The 21153-nt window shown below is 36.8% G+C and overlaps 1 pseudogene; it reads left to right on the top strand.

Moving 5' to 3' along the window:
- The first annotated feature begins 826 nt into the window (after window positions 1-826).
- Window positions 827-21153, top strand: part of LOC150055666 (UDP-glucuronosyltransferase 2B17-like) — a 30191-nt pseudogene continuing 9864 nt past the window's right edge.

A 21153-nucleotide genomic window follows, 5' to 3' on the forward strand; every position in this document is an offset into this window, starting at 1 on the left:
ATGAGGATCACAGTTCAAAACCAGCCTAGGCATATGGAATAATAAAAGACCCCATATAATAATAATATAGAATAATAATATGGAATAATAATATGGAATAATAATATGGAATAATAAAAGACCCTGATGAATGACATAGAAGGTTCCAACTTTAGTTTTCTGCAGGTGCTTACTCAGTTCTGCCAGTAAAACTTCTTGAAGAGGCTGTCTTTCTAACGTTCTATTTTTTTTTTGGATGCTTTATCAAAGATTAGGTGGCCATAGGTCTGTGGGTTGATTTCTCGATCTTCAGTTCTGTTCCATTAGTCCTCAGGCCTGTTCTTATGCCGGTACCAAGCTGCTGTTGTTACTGTAGCTCTGTACTAGAGTCCTACAGTGTGGTATTTATATTCTTCCTGTGCTGTTCTTTCTGCTGAGAATTGTTTTTGCTCTATGGGGTCTTTTATTATTCCATATGATGGATTGCCGCTTCTATTACCTTAAAGAATGACTTTGGGATATTGATGGGTATTGACTTGAATTTGTAGATAGCCCTTGGCAATACTACCATTTTCACAATGTTAATTCTTCCACTCTAGGAGCATGGGATGTTTTTCCACTTCCTCACTTCTGCTTTAATTTCCTTTTTCAGGTTTTTAAAGTTTTCATCATAAAGATCCTTTGCATTCTTAGTTAAGTTGATTGTTAACTGACTGGTTATTTTACGTATTTATTTTGACCAACCCAAGTTATACTTTAACTTCATGATCAATTTTTTCTCGAATATAAGCATAAGAAATTGACACAAGCGAGCATAGTTTGAAAAGTCGCTGTGTTGCTCCTCAACATGACTGGGAAATGGATTTCGGTTCTTCTGCTACTACAACTGAGCTGCTGCATTAACTCTGGAAGTTGTGGGAAAATACTGGTGGGGCCCATGCAATACAGCCACTGGTTAAATATCAAAGTAATACTGGATGAACTCATCTTCAGGGGTCATGAAGTAACAGTTGTGAGGCTATCATCTGCTATTTTTGTTGACAGCCAGGAACCATCCAGCATTAAATCTGAAACTTTCCCTTCATCTTCCACTACTGATGAACTAATTGCAGTTTTCTCAGGATTGACATATCTGTGGACATATGAATTGCCAAGAACAACATGTTTGGCCAATTTGCCATTACTGGAGAATATATTTAAGGCATTTTCTCATATTTGGCTAAACATTTGTAAGGAGGCAGCCATGAACAAGAAACTGATAGCTAGGCTACAAAAGGCAAGATTTGATGTTATGATTGCAAGATGCCATTGGTCCTTGTGGAGAACTCCTGGCTGAACTGTTGGACATTCCTTTGGTGTACACTCTCCACTCCTATCCTGACTACACAATGGAGAAGTATAGTGGAAGGCTTCTAGTTCCTCCTTCCTATGTACCTGTCATTCTGTCAGGCTTAAGTGGTCAGATGACATTCCTGGAGAGGATAGAAAACATGATGTGCATGCTTTATTTTGACTTTTGGTTGGAGACATTTGATTTGAAGGAGTGGAGTAGCTTTTACAGTGATTTTTTAGGTAAATCATGCTTCACTTTTAGTAGGGTTAGGTTGTCATTTTTATGAAATGCATGTAAGATGCATTTCAGGATGCATGTAAGATGAGAGAAATTTGTCTTTTGTAGGTGAAACAGTTAAGTGAGCTGTAAAATTTTCTATCAGATTCCCAACTATCAAAGATAATTGACAATTGACAGCTACCTATATAAGACACTCTAGGATGTCATCCAGTTTGAAAAATGCTATTCACAATAAAAAGTTATTCATTTTTCTTTATTATCAAAAACAAAAATTACCTCCTAAGAGAAACTGAATGAAAAATATTTATTGAGGAGATATTTTTATTAATCCTATGTATGCATGAAGTAAATTGTTTCCTTTGATCAATTTCCTCATTGAAATCAAAATATTCTATTTTGTATTCTTTCTTATAGTTTTCTTTTTTATTGTACCTAAGTTTGAACTTGGATGCCTCAAATTTGCTTGGCTAACACGTTTTGTTTGGGTGGTACTTTGCTACTTGATGTATACTTCTAGTCCAGCATTTTGCTACTTAATGGAGGGATAGTCTTGAAGATATTCTGCTCATATTAGCTTCAGAATTCAGTCTTCCAGATCTCAGAATCCTTAGTAACTAGGATTACAAATGTGAGCCACTGGTATCCACTGTCCACATTTTTCAATAGTTTTCTTTTTTAAATAAAGAATTTATTAATATTGATTTTTACATCATATTTCAAATAACGTGTTTAACAAACAAGTAGTCAAGAAGGAAATCTCTGTATACAATCACTGGCACTTTGATTTTAGAATATAATTAAAATTAGGCTGAGGGTTTGCATGTCATAGATACATATTAATCTATGTAATAAGACATTATGTCTATAAAGTCATAATTTTTTATGTCTATGTAGTTGTGTTTATGTTTCAACACCATATTTTCTTATCCTTTGGTGAGTCATGAGACTTGAACTCAGCCTGGGCGCTGTCCCTGAGCTCTTACTCAGAGCTACCCCCCTACCCCTGGGCCTGGGCACTGTCCCTGAGCTCTTCAGCTCAAGGCTACCACCCTACCCTTGAGCCAAGCACCGCTTCCCATTTTCTAGAGGTTAACTGGAGATAAGAGACTCAGGTGCTTTTGTGCCTGGGCTGGCTTTGAACCTGTGTCCTCAGATCTCATCCTCCTGAGTAGCTAGGATTATAGGTGTGAGACACCATGACCAGCAATAGTTTTCTTATTCTTGAGAGTTCCAGTGTTTCAGAACAGGTCAATAATTATAACTTTTAAAACTTTGTTCCATTTCCCTATTACCTCACAGCTTGATTGCTTCAGTTATTAAAATATGCTGCCATGTTTTTTTCATTGGTCCATGAGACTTTTAAAATTCTGATTCTGTTATTCTAGAAGAGGTATGAAGACAATTATGCCATTTGCTTCTCAAAGTGGCGGAACATATTCTGTCAATTGTCAGATGTCATAGTCTAACATGGACCTGTGCAATAAACAGTAATTAAGCCTAAAAAAATTATAACTTTTAACAACTCCACATTCCTTTATTGCTTTTTAATCATTTATTTTATAGGCATAAAATCTAGTAAAATGGGAATGTACATATGATAATTTTCTATCATTTTTAACCATGCTTCTGCATTTAATAATGTATGAGCCATGAATAAGTAGAGAACACTTAGCTGTTCTCATTATTTCTGAAATGCTTTCAGGTGATATTTTCCAGTGTTTCTATGTAGTAAATAAATATTTTCAAGCTCTTTAAATGAATAAAGTAGAAGCAAAATCTTCAGCCACAGTCAGAAAACATCCTCTCAGCTGGGAAATCAAGAATCAAGGAACAGTCTGTTGCCATAGTTTGAGAGCTAGTTGTTAAATTAGTTGTTAAACCAGTGTGAAGACTGCTGGGAAAACAATTTCTGTAAATATTATACAAATATTGCTTTTGCAGTAGTGTTGGAGACCATTGCTTTCAGCCTCCGGAGGAAGTAAGATTCTAAGTTGGCACCTGGCAGCTCGCTAATGAGTCAGTACTTGTTGACCAGGAAGTTTCTTTGCATTTGTTGATTTGTTTTTTATGCTTGTGAATAGAGTGGATTGCTAGATTTCTTCCAGGTTTGTTTGCTGCTTTGCAGATGACCTTTACTGTGATTGGCTGCTTAAGGATATAAATAATGTGGGGTTTGCGGGGAGGAGAGAGAGAGGACAGAGAGAAGATGAAGAAGAGAGGGAAGACGAAGAAGGAAGAAAAGACAGAGAAGGGAGAGGAGACAGGAGAGAGGCAGAGGAGAAAGAAGAGAGAAATAAACGACTTCTGCTTGCAGCGATTTGAGTCTGTGATCATTCCCAGTACTACTCCGAAGTGACGTGTTGTTGCCATGGGCAGCGACACAGTAGAAATATTTCTTCAGTGGAAAAAGAATAAAAATGTATTGTTCATTATATAAACACCTGTTTTAATGATTTTTATGACCACTAATAAGCTGAGGCACCATACAAATAGTCTCTTATAGCAAGGCGTGGTGGCTCATGTCTGTAATCCTAGCAACTCAGGAGGCTGAAATCTGAAGATTGTGGTTCAAAGCGAGACCGACCTGAGACTCTTATCTCCAATTAACCACTAGAAAGTGGGAAGTGAGGCTTGGCTCAAGGGTAAGGCCAGAAGTGGTGCTGGGGCAAGGCCAGAAGTGGTGCTGGGGCTCAAGTGATAGAGTGCTAGCCTTGAGGAAAGCCCAAAGACAGTGCTCAAGCCCTGAGTTCAAGTTCCAGGGCTGGCAAAATAAATCAAGTGATAAGTGTATTAAAGAAGTAAGTGTTAGATATGTATGCAAGTTAACTAACTCTACTCCAAACCCTGATATGGTTTAATCAATTTAAAGGGATAATTTACAGTCAGTTATTAAAAATTCTGTGAAAGCATCTTGGAAAGGAATGATACATTACTAAAAGAACAGAGATGAGAATCATAGACCATTTCTCATACATTGATAAGAAATTCTATAAATAATGCTAACAAATCAGTTGAAGAATGATAATTAAAAAGGTATAAAGGAAATCAATTGGAAGAGTGAGAACACTTTACAAGAACTACAAATTTTGCTTCATGGGATAAATTGCTAGAGAAGTAATTTGACTGTACATAGAAATGTTTGGACAATTTGTTGCCATATGGCGCAAAATATTACATACTATTGCCCATGCCCATTTTAGTATCTGATGGAAAATCTTATGGTTTATGCATGTTGCTCTGTTTATGTTGTGTTGCTCTGTGATTGTCTGATAATATTAGATTTTTTCTCATTAGTTTTATATTATTTGTTTTTTGCCAACCCTCAGTAGAACTTGAACTCAAGACCAAAGCACTGCCTCTGAGCTTCAGTACTCAACTCCAGTGCTCTCCCAATTGAGACACAGTTCTACATCCAACTTTTTGGAAGTTAATTGGAGTTGAGAGTCTCACAAACTATCCTGCCAAGGCAAGGCTTTAACTCATGATCCTCAGATCTCAGCTTCCTGAATATCTATGATTATAGGCAAAAGCCACCCATGCTTGGCTACTTTGATATATCAAAATTTTAAATAATGTTTGCTTCACAATTAATTTTGTGTGGGGGGTGGATTTCAAATCTTTTTTCCTCACAGGAAATGGAAGAGTTTGTGCAGAGTTCTGGAGACAATGGTGTGGTGGTGTTTTCCTTGGGGTCAATAACTTATAACATGACAGAAGAGATAGCCAATGAGATTGCATCAATGCTGGTACAAATACCACAAAAGGTGAGATATAGTGCCTCAATAGCAATCTTCACTGAATGAGGCATAAACACTATAGGTATCAGATTACACTAGCTCCCCAATGCAATATACTCTGCCACAATAGCTTTAATTTATCTTAGACAGTTAAAAGACAAAGATATGCATGACAGGTACTCCAATAGTATGAAATTTGGAATTTTTTCATCTTCAATAAATACAGCATGAATTCTGTCACTAGAAAAAAACACAGCAGCCACAATGTGAAATTTTTTTATCATACTATTGCTAGCAAGACTTCACAGAAATCGTCAAATTCCATCTGATCTTTGCAGGAATGTTAAGGCCTCTCAATACACTAAAGATGTTTCAGCAAGAAGATAATGTCACTTTATAATTGAAGACATACTATAACATTTAGCATGTATAAATGAATTATATAGTTTAGTATTCCCATGCAATACTCTCCTCTAATTTTGTAAATGACATATTGCATATAGAGTTGAAGGGCTTAGTCTGAGAAAGGAAAACAAAGTTTCACTTCTTCTGGGTCCTATGTATCCAGTCGTGTTAATTCAGAGAAAGTAAATGAAACCAACCTGCCCTTCTGGGCTGGGCCTTGCTTATATCTAAAAGCACATCTGTGTAGTTCTTGTTAAAGTGTACATAGTCTACTGAAAACTAAATGCAGCATCATTAAAACTTGGATTCTTTTCATCAGCCATATGAATTATGAATAGCAAGCCAGCTCTACTTTATACCCTTAATATTTTTCCATCATTAATGATAGGTAGGTTAAAAAACAGTACTATAATTTGTGATCAAAATTCAGCTTACAATTTTTCCTACAAGTCCCAACTAATAAATTGTATTCAAACTAGTTTCATGACATTGCTCAAAATAAATAACTGAGTTATCATAAAGAATTGGTTGCATAGATTTGAGGGATTTGTCTTTAGAAAAGTTTATATCTCCCAAATAAAACATTTATGGAATCAGTTTTCTGGCAGAAAGAACAGCGCAGGAAGAAATTCAATAACAAACTTCATCAAAACAGCTTGGTACTGGCACAAGAACAGGCCTGAAGATCAATGGAATAGAACTGAGGACCCAGATATTAAACCACAAACCAATGGCCACCTAATCTTTGACAAGGGAGCCAAAAAAATAGAATGGAAGAAAGATAGCCTCTTCAACAAATGGTGTTGACAGAACTGGTTAAGCACCTGCAGAAAAGTGAAGTTGGATCCTTCTTTGTCACGCTGCACTACAATTAACTCCAAATGGATTAAAGACTTCGAGGTAAAAGCCAACACACTGAAAACTATACAAAAAGTAATAGGAGATACTCTAGGCCTCCTTGGCACAGGTCAAAACTTTCTTAATAAGGATCAAGGATCACAACAAACCAGAGGAAGGCTGCATAAGTGGGACTGCATCAAACTGCAGAGCTTTTGTATGGCAAAGGACATAGCTAGTAAATTAATTAGAAAGCCTACAGAATGGGAGAAGATCTTCACCAACTTCACAACGGATAAAGGCCTCATATCTAAAATATATCAACAGCTCAAAAAAATTGAATCACCCCAAAACTAATCTCCAAAGAAACAATCATCCCATTAAAAGATGGGCCAAAGACTTAAAGAGAGTCTTCTCTGAAGAAGAAACCAAAATGGCCTATAAACACATGAAGAAATGCTCAACATCTCTGGTCATAAAAGAAATGCAAATCAAAACAACTCTTAAGATTCCACCTCACTCCAGTTAGAATGGCCAGGATCAAGAAAACTAGTAACAACAGATGATGGATGGGATGTGGCCAGGAAGGATCTCCCACTGCTGGTGGGAGTGCAAACTTGTTCAACCACTATGGAAAGCAGTATGGCAGTTCCTCAAAAGACTAAACATAGAGATCCCCTATGACTCAGCAATTCCAATACTAGGCATTTACCCAATTGTCCAGAAACAAGGTCAGACTAAATCCACTAGAACAACCATGTTCATTGCAGCACTATTTACCATAGCAAAGATATGGAACCAACCCAGATGTCCCTCAGTTGATGAGTGCATCAACAAGATGTGGTATTTGTACACAATAGAATTCTATGCTGCTATCAGAAAGAATGACATTGCCCCATTTGTTAGGAAATGGAAAGACTTAGAAAAAAATCATATTAGGTGAAGTAAGCCAGATTCAAAGCAACATAAGTTCAATAGTTTCCCTCATTTGTCATAATCAGTAGAAACCTTGGGCTCTCCTAGCAGAGATTTGCAATAGAGCAAAACCAAGATACATAAAGCCATATAGTATGACGCTAAATGAAAGGACCTCTAGGATATAGAAACATAAGCCATATAATGAATGATTGTTGTCCTTAATGTACTATGTTACCTCTCATCTCTTTTGCTATCCCTTGATTGTCTCATATTGTTACAGTATCTTACTTTGTTATCTGATATATTGGATATATTTGTATTTGGTTATCTGAAATTGGATAGGGAAGGGGGAAAAACAAGATGAGGGGTGGGGGCGGAGGAAGGGAAATGGGGACCAAGACATGAGAAAGGGTATCAATGTACATGAATTAATGTACCTTCTATCTGGCAAATATAATGTAACTCTTCTATTAATTACAATAAAAATATTAAAAAAATAAAAAATAAATATATAAAAAAACTACACTGTTGGTGCGTGTGCAAACTCGTTTAACCACTATGGAAATCAGTGTGGCAGTACCTCAAATGACTAAACATAGAGCTCCCCTATGACCCAGCAATTCCATTACTTGGCATTTACCCAATCATCCAGAAACAAGGGCATACTATATTCGCTAGCCCAATGATGTTCACTGAAGCACTATTTACCATAGCAAAGATATGGAACCAACCCAGATGTCCCTCAGTATATCAGTGTATCACCAAGATGTGGTATAAGAAAGGGTATCAATATTTGTGAAGTTATGCACCTTCTATCTGGTGAATACAATGTAACCCTTCTATTATTCACAATAGAAAAGTTAAAAAAATGCCTTTGATGTTTAAATGATTCTACTTTCTGCTTGTGTTTAAAAAGATATTTTAATGATTCAATCAGTGTCGTTAAGAGGTGCTTGCCTTTTACACTAACATGTCCACAATTCTAGAGAAGAAAATCAAGCTGGGCGTAGATGGCTCACACCTGTAATCTTAGCTACTCAGGAGGCTGAGACCTGAAGTTTGTCATTCAACGCCAAACTGGGCACAAAATGCCATGAGATGCAATCGGCAATTAACCACCAGAAAACTTGGGGTGGCACTGTGGCTTAGGTAGTGCAGTGTTAGTCTTGAGCTGAAATGCTCAGGGACAATGTCCATCCCCAGAGTTCAAGCCCCAAAGCTGACCAAAAACAAAAGAAAAAAATTATTTACTCTCCTTTCAAATTTTATAGAATTATTTCTATCATCTATAAAAAATGGCAATATCCACCTTTTCTAGATCATTCCAAAAACTGATGTCAATTTGATTTACCTTTAGCTATAAAAAGAATGCTTTGTGGTGATCAGCCATTCACCATGATCAGCCTATGAAGCCCCTGGATCGAGCTGTCTTCTGGATCGAGTTTGTCATGCGCCACAAAGGAGCCAAGCACCTGAGGCCACTATCTTACAACCTCACCTGGTACCAGTACCACTCTCTGGATGTCCTAGGGTTCCTGCTGGCCAGTGTGGCCACTGTAACTTTCCTTGTCATGAAATGTTGCCAGCTTACTTACCAAAAGCTTTTCAAGATGGGAAACAAGAAAAAGAGAGAGTAGAGTTTTCAACACCACAGAGAATGGACAAAAAGCCTACAAAGCAAGATATCCTAATGATTGGGGCAAAATCAAGCTAGGATAGATTCAACTCCACATTTTACCCAAACCTAAGCCTTTGGAATTTTCAAACAGATCTTCCTCCTGATTAAACATGAAGTCATACACAAATCCCATTTCAGAATTCTTCAAAATGTTTCGTCTCACTGGTCTATGCAGTTATCATAACTGAATCAGCAAGGACCTGTGAAAATTTGATCATGTTATTTTGAGAGAAACATAAAACCCAACCTTTTGCTGTGCATTTTCAGAAAAGGAACATTTGAATAAAATTTAATAAAATGATCTCTTTGCATGTCTGTCCAAAAATTCACAGAACTAGATTAAAAGAGGTAAGAGATTTTATTCAGACTACTGAAATATGGGAGAGAGTTGACAATAACTAAAGTTAACTTCTAATAGTCAAAGCCAACTAAGATTTTCATAAACAAACAGTGAGTGACAGGAAGTGAAGAAGGGAGAATTAGAAAGGGCCACATATCTACATGAAGATAGCCAAATACAAAAGAAACTGAAAATGTGCTTCTCTGGGTAGAAGAGTTAGAGATTTTGCATTGTATGTGAGACATGACTAATGCTCTTATAAAATGGACAGTTTTATATCACTGTTATGAAGAAAATAAAATTAGATATCATTGCAGACTATGGTGGCTCACTTCTGCTACACAAGAGCCTGGAATCTGAAAATTGTTATTCAAAGACAGCCCAGAAAACTCTTATCTCCCAATAACCACTGGAAACCTAAATAATTACTGTGTTTCAAAATGATAGAGAACTATCCTTGAGCAAAAAAAGCTGAAAGGCAGTGCCCAGATTTTGAGTTTAAACTCCATTACTGACATAAATACATACTTAATTACATGCACACATACAGAAGGAATATGACAGGAATTGTGTTAAAGATTTGTAATTTCCAATATATGGGAAATGGAGACAGTATGGGAGTGCTTTTTATCCAGTAAAGGCAAAAGGGTATAGGATCAAGTGTTAGAGTGCTTGCCTAGCAAACATGACACTCTCATTTTAATTCCTAGTGCTACCAAAAACAGAGTTACTATCAATAAAACTAATTATAAAAACAACATGCAAAAAAGAAATAGGCAGCAATAGCTATGGTTCATTGCAATTTAAATGGACAATCAGCTAAATTTAAAAGAAAACAGTACAAACAATGCTTAGAATACAAAAATACTACTTCAGTGTTTTTAATGCACTGAGTTTTTAATGAGAAAATCTAGCACATTTATTTTTCTGAGCCAAAAATGAAGCTTTCTATATATACTACTCAAAACAAATCTAGTATAATTTTAATTTTTCCATCAAATTATTATATATAATAAGGCTGCACATTAACATTAGATACACAAAGAAATGCTACTCTACTATAAAGAAAATTTAAGGTATTCATTTTCAGAAATTTTTTTAAAAAGTGGAAATTATCAGGTGGACTGTGATGAACATATATTGAAATACCAAATACTGTGTCATCTTGCTTATTTGTAGTGTTGACACCAAAACTGATGATGATAATAATAGTAATTAGCAGACAAGATACATGAATGTAAAGGCAGGACTTTTTAGAAGGGGATCAGCATAAGGACAAAGAAAGAAAGGACAGGATACTGTGGAGCAAACAGAATAAAAGGACATAATGCACATACACATATCTATGACAGTATCATGATAAAAGTGACACAAATAATTATTTGTAAAAAAAGGAGAGGTAGTTGACGGGAATGAGAATAGAGTGAAAAAGAAAAACATGTACATTTGAAAATGGGAGCAAGATCAATACTAAACAATATTATAATTTTTCAGATATAACCACCCTAGACCTTTTTAGTTGGCTGACAATAGATGTTCACTCTTTTAAATTGGTAATATCACTCTCTCTTTCTTTTTGTGCACTTACATACAAATCTAATACAATCACAGATGAAAAATTTATGACCAAAATGATAACTGACCTAAGGTGATATACAGGTAGAATATTTGAGTAGAAAGTTTAGATGAACTTAGATAAAACTTATGAAAATAAGAAGAGTAATAAAGAATATATAGAGAAAAGAGGGAGGTAGATATAGGAGATTTCAATGATACAAATTTTAACAAGAATAAAAGAAGCAAAACAACAACAAAATAAAAGAAAACAGAACACACACACACAAAAAACAAAAACAAAAAACAAAAAAAAGAAAAGGTGGGGGGAGATTCCTCACTGTTCTGAGTTCATACCCAAGAGATACTAGGGTTGAGAACCAAGAGTTTAAAAAGCAGGTGACTGTATCTATATGGATATCATTTTTATTCAGACTGTACCCAGAGCTGTCACTGTGTTTCTAGGAATGACCAAAGTGATAGAAGGATTGAGGGAAAAGAGAGGAGGGAAAAAAAAGGAATGAATCATAACATTAGAAAAAAAGGCGTAGGTAAAATGGCAAAGAGAAAAATAAGAACATCTAAAAATTCAAATGAAATGGGGTAGAAGAAAAAAAAGGGTATTCTTCATTTTGGGGCGGGGGAATGGGCAGGACAGGAAACTTGTGTCTCCACTAAATTCGGGATCTAAACACTTCACAAAGTCTTTTTCTTTTGTGATTTGGCTTTGCGGTTTTTTGGATCAGATTGCTTGATCCACGGGCAGCGCAGGGGGTGGACTTCAGCAGATTTGTTTAAAATCCTGCCAATTGCCAGTAACAATTCTGATGGACAAATGTTTCCAAATCTAACCTTACTTGACCTAGAAGTTCTAGTTAATTATTGCCATTTTTCTAACCTTTATTGAACTTGTAAATTTGTCAGTAATGCTGGGCCATTGTCATCATGACTTATCTTTCCACAAAAAAAGAAATTTACTTTTCTCACTTGTCTATGAGAAAGTAGAGAAAGTAGAGATTTTGCAAAATTGAAATTGAGAGCTAATGACTGAAATCCTATCTATTCAGAAAACTGAAATTTGAAGATCACATTTCAGAGACAGTCCAGGCAGGAAAATCTATGAGACTCTTCCGTCCAATTAAACAATAGGAGCTGGAAGTGGAGCTGTAGCTCCAGTTGTAGAGTGCTAGCACTGGGTCAAAAAAGAAGAGACAAAGCTTAGGAACATATCTTTGCTATGGTAAATAGTGCTGCAATGAACATTGTTGTGCTAGTGGATTTAGTCTGACCTTGTTTCTGGACAATTGGGTAAATGCCTAGTAGTGGAATTGCTGGGTCATAGGGGAGCTCTATGTTTAGTCTTTTGAGGAACTGCCATACTGCTTTCCATAGTGGTTGAACAAGTTTGCACTCCCACCAGCAGTGGGAGATCCTTCCTGGCCACATCCCATCCATCATCTGTTGTTACTAGTTTTCTTGATCCTGGCCATTCTAACTGGAGTGAGGTGGAAGAGTTGTTTTGATTTGCATTTCTTTTATGACCAGAGATGTTGAGCATTTCTTCATGTGTCTATAGGCCATTTTGGTTTCTTCTTCAGAGAAGACTCTCTTTAAGTCTTTGGCCCATCTTTTAATGGGATGGTTGTTTCTTTGGAGATTAGTTTTGGGGTGATTCAATTTTTTGAGCTGTTGATATATTTTAGGTATGAGGCTTTTGTCCGTTGTATGGTTGGTGAAGATCTTCTCCCATTCTGTAGGCTTCCTACAGAAAGAATATACTAGCTATGTCCTTTGCCATACAAAAGCTCTGCAGTTTAATGCTATCCAGCCTTTCTCTGATTTGTTGTGATTCTTTGGTCCTTATTAAGAAAGTTTTGACCTGTGCCGTGGACGTCCCTCAGTTGATGAGTGGATCAACAAGATGTGGTATTTTTTTTTTGCCAGTCCTGGGCTTGAGCTCAGGGCCTGAGCCCTGTCCTTGGACTTTCTCAAGGCTAGAGCTCTACTACTTGAGCCTCAGCACCACTTCCAGCTTTTTTCTATGTATGTGGTACCGAGGAATCGAACCCAGGTCTTCATGCATGCTAGGCAAGCACTTTAACCACTAGGCCAAACTCCCAGCCAAGATGTGGTATTTTACACAATGGAATTCTATGCTGCTGTCAAAAAGAACAACATCGCCCCATTTGCTAGGAATGGAAAGACTTAGAAAAAATCATATTAAGTGAAGTAAGTCAGAGTCAAAGGAACATAGGCTCAATGGTTTCCCTCATTTGTCATAATCAGTAGAAACCTTGGGCTCTCAAAGCAAAGATTTGCAATAGAGCAAAACATAGATACATAAAGCCATATAGTATGACCCTAAATGAAAGGACATCTAGGATATAGAATCAAAAGCCATATATTGAGTGATTGTTTCCCTTAATGTACTATGTTATCTCTCATCTCTTTTGCTGTCCCTTGGTTATCTCATATTGTTACAGTATTTCACTTTGTTATCTGATATATTGGATATATTTGTGTTTGGTTATTTGCAATTGGATAGGGAAGGGGGAAAACAAGATGAGGGGTGGGGATTGGGGGGAGGGAAATGGGGACCAAGTCATGAGAAAGTATATCAATGTTTGTGAAATAACGCACCTTCTATCTGGTGAATATAATGTAACCCTTCTAGTAATTACAATAAAACACATATGGAAAAAAAAGCTTAGGAACAAATGCCCATTGGGCTGAATTCAAGCCCCTGGAATGATAGGTGGATTATAAATTACAAAAGATTGTCAGCCCGATTAATAAATAGTGCTTGCCACGTGAATTAACTATGCTCTTAGTGCCTCTGTAGTAGATAAAACAAAACTCCACCAAGGATGGGGACTCAAGAAAATAATCACTGAAGAGCTGGTTGAATGGAAGTGCACATAGAATACCACAGAGTCTTATGTACTGGAAGTGAAAATTTAACAGAGCAAAACCAGTGGTATATAGTTCTCTTTTTCACTGTGTCCTTCAACAAAATCATCCTTCAGTGAAGTTAGTTTAAAAAGCAATTTCTAGGGGGTGTGGGGGGGGGGAGGGAAACAGGTACCAAGACATGTGAAAGGGTATCAATGTATGTGAATTAATGCACCTTCTATCTGGCAAATATCATGTAACCCTTTTACTAATTACAATAAAAAAGCAATTTCTAAACCACACTGCCTTCCTCATCACATTGAGAACATGGCATCTCTTCCTAAGTGGAGATCTGAAACTTTGAGAGAAACCATGGCATTGACAGAGTTGTCCTATGAACCAACAATGTAGAATGGCCTGGGAACTGATAATGTACTAATTTATTAGTTTTTGCATAAAATACTTCACAGAACAAACGGACACCTTTTTCTCAGATGAACTATCACTAAGTAACCAAATTCATATGAAAGGACTCATTCACCTCAAATGATACTTCAGAAATAAAGCTACAGAGATTATTAGAAACAGCTCCTCAGCAATGAATAGGAAATTGGAACCCAATTGTCTGGATGGATAACCTGCAGAATTGGTTTATAAGAATGCAAGACACAGGATGTTGAAATCTGAGGATTGTGGTTCAAAACTACCCCAGACATGAAAGTCTGTTATACTCTTATCTCCAATGAACCACCAGAAAACTGGGAGAGCTGCTTTATCTCAAGTTGTAGAAGGCTAGCCTTAAGCTGAAGAGCTCAGTAACAGCACCCATGCCAAGATTTCAAGTCCCATGATGACATAAAAAAAAATCTAGGAATTATGAAAAGATGTGAAGGTTCTCTACGATGAAAACTTTAAAACCTAGACAATGAAATTAAAACAAACGTTGAGGAAATGGGAATAAAAAACTTTCTTTTTTAAATCGTAATTAATAGAGGGATTGCAGTTGTATTCGCCAGATAGAAGGGGCATTATTTCTCACATTGATACCCCTTCTTTTGTTTTTGTCCCCATTTCCTTCCCCCATTTCCTCCCTTATCTTATTTTCTTCCCTTCCCTTTCCTATTTCAAATAAGCAAATAAACCTATATATAAAATAAACCCAATAATAAGGTCAGATGATGTAACAATATAAGATTAACCAAGGGGCAACAAAAGAAATGAGAAATAACATAGTATATTTAGAGCAATAATTGTTATATTTCTAAATCTCATTGTGTGCTGTTGATCTAATTAAGTTTTCATTACTTCCATAACAATACTGATCTTCGAAGCCTAAAAACTGATCCTAATAGCTTGTTACTGGGTAGTTCATGTCTGTAATGCTGGCTGCTTAAAAGGCTGAGACCACAGTTCAAAGCCAGAAAAGAACCAGTTAACCATCCAAAAGCTGAAATGGAAGTTATGGCAGAAGTGGAAGAATACTAGTCTTGAGTGAAAACAAACAAAAATAAAAGATCTTGGGTGTTAAGAAAAAATAATTCTTCTAGGATTCACACATAGCCCCTTCCTTAAAAGCCCCAGCCCATCATTCTTTTTTTTCATATATTTTTATTATAATTAATAGAAGGGTTACATGATATTTGCCAGATAGATGGTGCATTAATTCCCATACATTGATACCCTTTCACATGTCTTGGTCCCATTTCCTCCCCCCCACCCCCACCCCTCATCTTGTTTTCCCCCCTTCCCTATCCAATTTCAAATAACCCGATACAAATATATCCGATATATCAGGTAACAAAGTGAGATACTGTAACAATATGAGATAACCAAGGGACAGCAAAAGAGATGAGAGATAACATAGTACATTTGGGACAACAATCACTCATTATATGGCTTTTGTTTCTATATCCTAGAGATCCTTTCATTTAGCATCCTACTATATGGCCTTTTGTATCAAGGTTTTGCTCTATTGCAAATCTCTGTGAGGAGAGCCCAAGGTTTCTACTGATTATGATAAATGAGGGAAAACATTGAGCCTAAGTTCCTTTGAGTCTGGCTTACTTCACTTAATATGATTTTTTCTAAGTCTTTCCATTTCCTAACAAATGGGGCGATGTCATTCTTTCTGACAGCAGCATAGAATTCCATTGTGTACAAATACCACAACTTGTTGATCCACTCATCAACTGAGGGACATCTAGGTTGGTTCCATATCTTTGCTATGGTGAATAGTGCTGCAATGAATATCGTTGTGCTAGTGCATTTAGTATGTCCTTGTTTCTGGGTGGTTGGGTAAATGCCAAGTAGTGGAATTGCTGGGTCATAGGGGAGTTCTATGTTTAGCCTTTTGAGGCACTGCCACACTGCTTTCCATAGTGGTTGAACGAGTTTGCACTCCCACCAACAGTGTAGTAGTGATCCCTCCTGGCCACACCCCCTCTTAGAGTTGTTTTGATTTGCATTTCTTTTATGACCAGAGATGTTGAGCGTTTCTTCATGTGTCTATAGGCCATTTTTGTTTCTTCTTCAGAGAAGACTCTAAGTCTTTGGCCCATTTTTTAGTGGGATGGTTGTTACTTTGGAGGTTAGTTTTGGAGTGATTCAATTTTTTGAGTTGTTAATATATTTTAGATATGAGGCCTTTGTCCGTTGTTTGGTTGGTGAAGATCTTCTCCCACTCTGTAGGCTTCCTGATTAGTTTACTAGCTATGTCCTTTGCCATACAAAATCTCTGCAGTTTTAATGCAGTCCCACTTATCCAGCCTTTCTCTGATTTGTTGTGATTCTTGGTCCTTATTAAGAAAGTTTTGACCTGTGCCAAGGAGGCCTAATGTATCTCCTATTCCTTCCTGTAGAGTTTTCAGTGTGTCAGCTTTTACCTCCAGATCTTTGATCCATTTGGAGTTAATTCTAGTGCAAGGTGACAAAGAAGGATCCAGCTTTAGTTTTCTGCAGGTGCTTAACCAGTTCTGCCAGCACAACTTGTTGAAGAGGCTGTCTTTCTTCCATTCTATTTTTTTGGCTCCCTTGTCAAAGATTAGGTGGCCATAGGTCTGTGGTTTAATATCTGGGTCCTCAGTTTTATTCCATTGGTCTTCAGGCCTGTTCCTGTGCCAGTACCAAGCTGTTTTGAGAATTATAGCTCAGTAATAGAGTCTAAAGTTTGGAATTGAAATTCCTCCAACATTGTTCTTTCTGCTAAGAAGTGTTTTTAGAGGAAATGGCTTTAGCTTTTGGCCATTAACTATAATGCTAGCTGTAGGCTTGTCATACACAGCCTTTACACTGAGAAATAGTCCATGAATTCCTAATTTCTCCAGAGCTGTTAGCATAAAGGTTTGATTGATCTTGTCAAATATGTATTCTGCATCTACTGAGACAGTCATGTGATTCTTGTCCTTGGTCCTGTTGATGTGATGCATTATATTAATTGTCTTGCGTATATCGAACCAGCTTTGCATCTCTGTGATGAATCCTGTTTCATCATAGTATATAACATTTTTGATGAGTTGTTGAAGACAATTGCTGAGAAGTTTTGCATCAATATTCATCAAAGAAATGGGTTTATCGTACTCTTTCTTTGATGGGTACCTGTCTGGTTTCAGGATGAAGGTTATGGCGGCTTCGTAGAACGTGTTTGGCAGAGAGCCTTTGCTTTCAAATTCATTGACGAGTTTGAGGAGTATTTGTGTGAGCTCTGCTTTGAAGGCCGTATAGAATTCAGTTTTGGAGCCATCAGGTCCTGGACTTCTTTTGGATTGGAGGTCTCTTATTACCATTTCTCTTTCAATACTTGAAATAGTAGGTGGGTTTAAGTCTTCTTGGTTCAGTTCAGGTATGTTAATATTGACTAGATATTTATCCATCTCTTCTAGATTCTCACACTTGTTGACATAAAGATTTGAAAAGTATTCTCTTTTGATGCTCTGGTTCTTGGTAATTTCTGTCAGGATATTTCCATTCTCATCCATGATTTTGTTTATTTGGGCATGCTCCCTTCTTTTTTTGGTAAGATTTGGTAAAGGTCTCTTAATTTTGCTAATTTTTTCAAAGAGCCAACCCCTTGTTTTGTTAATTCTTTCTATGTTTTTTGTGGACTCTAATTCATTTAATTCTCCTTTGATTTTAATAGTTTTCTTCCTTCTACTGGAATCAGGATTGGTTTGTTGCTCTTTTTTCAAAAGCTTAGGGTACACCAATAAATTGTTGGTTTGAACTTTTTCCAATTTATTAATGTAGATAGCCAGAGCTATAAATTTTCCTCTAAGTACTGCCTTTGCTGTGTCCAAAGTAGCTAGTATTTTGTGTTATCCTTTTTGTTAAATCCCATAAACTGTTGAATTTCTGTTCTGATCTCCTCAATGACCCACTGGTGATTCAATCATGTGTCCATGAGTTATAGGACTTTCCTAGGTGGAGATTGGTGTTCACTTTCTGTCTTATGTCATTGTGCTCTGAGAGAGTGCAGGAAATTATTTCAGTTTTTCTGAATCTGCACAGGTTTACTTTATACCCTAAAAAGTGGTGTCTTTTATCAAGCAAGTTAAATGGAAAGCCCACAGAGTGAGAGAAGATCTTTACTAACCATACAACCGACAAAGGTCTCATCTCTAAAATATATCCTTCTTTATGCTTTCAATCTTTTCATTGATCATCTTGACCAATTGCATTTGTAGAGCATTTGGAAGACTCTCTTCTAGGTTTCCCATTGACTGCTTTGTTGCCTGTTTAATTTGGAGGGAAGATGCAGTTCCTTAATTTGCCATTTTTCTTCAGTTTCTTGTTCTTCCCATTTGAAAATGGGAGCAAAATTAATACCACAAAAGACTACAATTTAAGATAATATCCAACCTAGTACTGTATAGCTTCCCAAAGTACAGAAGCACACAATCTTAGTCTGGCATTTTCACTCTGTCTCTCCTTCTGTTCACTTACAAACAAATCCAATACCACCACCAAACACAGTTTTATGACCAAAAAACCCCCACATTCCAATCTCTTTGAGATTTAAATCACTCTAGGCCTATATTATAATTGAACAAATACATACACCATCTGGGTCAGCAACAATCAACCGAAGAGCCATGCGCTGTGGAATTGGAAGAAGAAACAAAGGACCAGAGATAGAAAGACATTATGAAAGACAAGAGGGGCAACTAAGGAAGAGTAATGTAGGAATGTAAGATGTATTAATGAAGGAAAGGAATAGAGTAAAGATAACTGTGATCTAGAGTGATAGGAAGGGAAAATAAATGAATAAAAAATTCAAACAATCAAACTTAAAAACAAAAATAATATATACTCAGTAGACCTTAGAAATGAAATTTATTAGACAGCAGAGCAAGAAAAACTCAGCCCTTTGAGAACTTTCTGTTTAATGTATTTTCATACATTAATCCCAAGAAACAGATCCTGTTCTGACCTCTGCTGGTTAGCTTGTATACTGCAATTCCAGATTCTGTGTAAGAAACCTCAGTAACTCATATTTTCTTTTAAAGACGTAATAAATTGTGGACCTCTCAGAAGACATGTTGTTACTTATATGCAATTGCAGTACTACAAAAGTTGATAATACTTGCTACTGAACCATTAAAATATTTACAAAATAAAAAAATAATATATAAAAGAAAAACAGAATATATATGTATATATATACATATATAAGAACGATCCATGATTAAAGAAAAACACCTCACAACTGTGAGCTCTTAAAGAAGAAATGCTAAGATTAAAAAACCAAAAGATTAAAAAGCAGGGGACTGAGTCAATAAAAATATAATTTGAAACAAGTCTGTACCTAATGAAGGAGGACCACTACTAATTGCTGACACTATGTTTCTGGAATGACAACAATGACAGAAGAAGAAAAAAAGGAAAAAAAGGATGGAGAAAAAATGGCCAAAAAAAAGGAACAAGTAAAAATGAAAATGAAAATGGAAAAAAGTAATTGTTTAAAAATATGATAAAAATATTCTTCAGTTTTTTTCAGGGAAAACATGTGTCTCCACTGAATTCGGGATTCAGTCTCTTTATGTAGTCTCTTATCTCCTGTGTTTTGGCTTAGTTGTTTTTTCCAATCAGTTTGCTTGAGTAGGCAGAAAAATTCTGCCTTATAGACTTGGAGTCTCTGTGACTGCCCATCCAGATTAAGTTACTGACAGGGTGATAAATTTTATGTGTCCTGTTGGAGAAAGTTGGTTGACTTCTGTAGCTTGAATATGCATGGAGTTGTATTCTATCTGGAGTCCCTGGTGAGCTTCAGATCTAGTCTGGGGCCATTATGGTTTTAGCCAGTTCAGGAGCTGCCTCTGGCTTTGTTTACCTAGGGAGAAGCAAGCCTCTCCACCCAGGGAGGAATTGCTTTTCCCTGGGCAAAGAACCAGTCACCTAGCTAAGGTGACATTGATCAGATCCTTAGCCCTTTTGAGAAATGACATTGTCAATACCACTTGTCAGGCTCCAGTTCTCTCCTAGTTGGTCTGGCAGGGTTCTTGCCAGTAGCTAAGATGTTGCTGCTCCTCTGGGGAGCAGCAGCTGCCACTGCTGCCACCACTGCCACCAGTGTGGGCTCAAAACTGTCTTCTCAAGCTGGCTGCCTGTCTTTTTCCTCTCTAATTGAGATAGATCACTCTGCTACTACAGCTTATTTAGAATCATTCTTTAGCTATAGATTTTCTACTACAGTGCTAAAACTGGTAACTTGGTAAGAGCTCAGAAAGACAACCTGGATCGTCACCATCTTCCCAAAATCTTACAGCATATTTCTGCATTTAATAAAATATTATCCATGTACTCATGATAAATACAATTATCTACTCAAATTATTTCTGAAATACGTCCAAGTGATATTTGCTAGTGTCTCTATATAATAAACATCTTCAAGGTCGTATTGTGAATCAAGTAGAAGTAAGAAATTCAGCCACAGTCATTAAACATACATTTACATGGAAATTAAAAAATCAACAAACAACCAGGTGCCTTGGCTCATAACCGTAATCCTAACTACTCAGGAGGCAGAGATCTGAGGTCTGTGGTTCAAAGCCAGCCTGGGCACTAAAGAACATGAGACTCTTATCTCGAAGTAACCCTTAGAAAACGGGAAGTGGGGCTATGGCTCAGGGGTAGGGTGGTAGCCTTGAGCTTAGGGGCTCAGGGCGTGCCCAGGCCCCTGGGCACAAAAAGAGGAAGAAGAAGAAGAAGGAGAAGAAGAGGAAGAAGAAGAAGGAGAAGAAGAGGA

Source organism: Megascapheus bottae, chromosome 13 (genome assembly GCF_031878675.1).
Source record: "Megascapheus bottae isolate mThoBot1 chromosome 13, mThoBot2.hap1, whole genome shotgun sequence".
Classification (NCBI taxonomy): domain Eukaryota; kingdom Metazoa; phylum Chordata; class Mammalia; order Rodentia; family Geomyidae; genus Megascapheus; species Megascapheus bottae.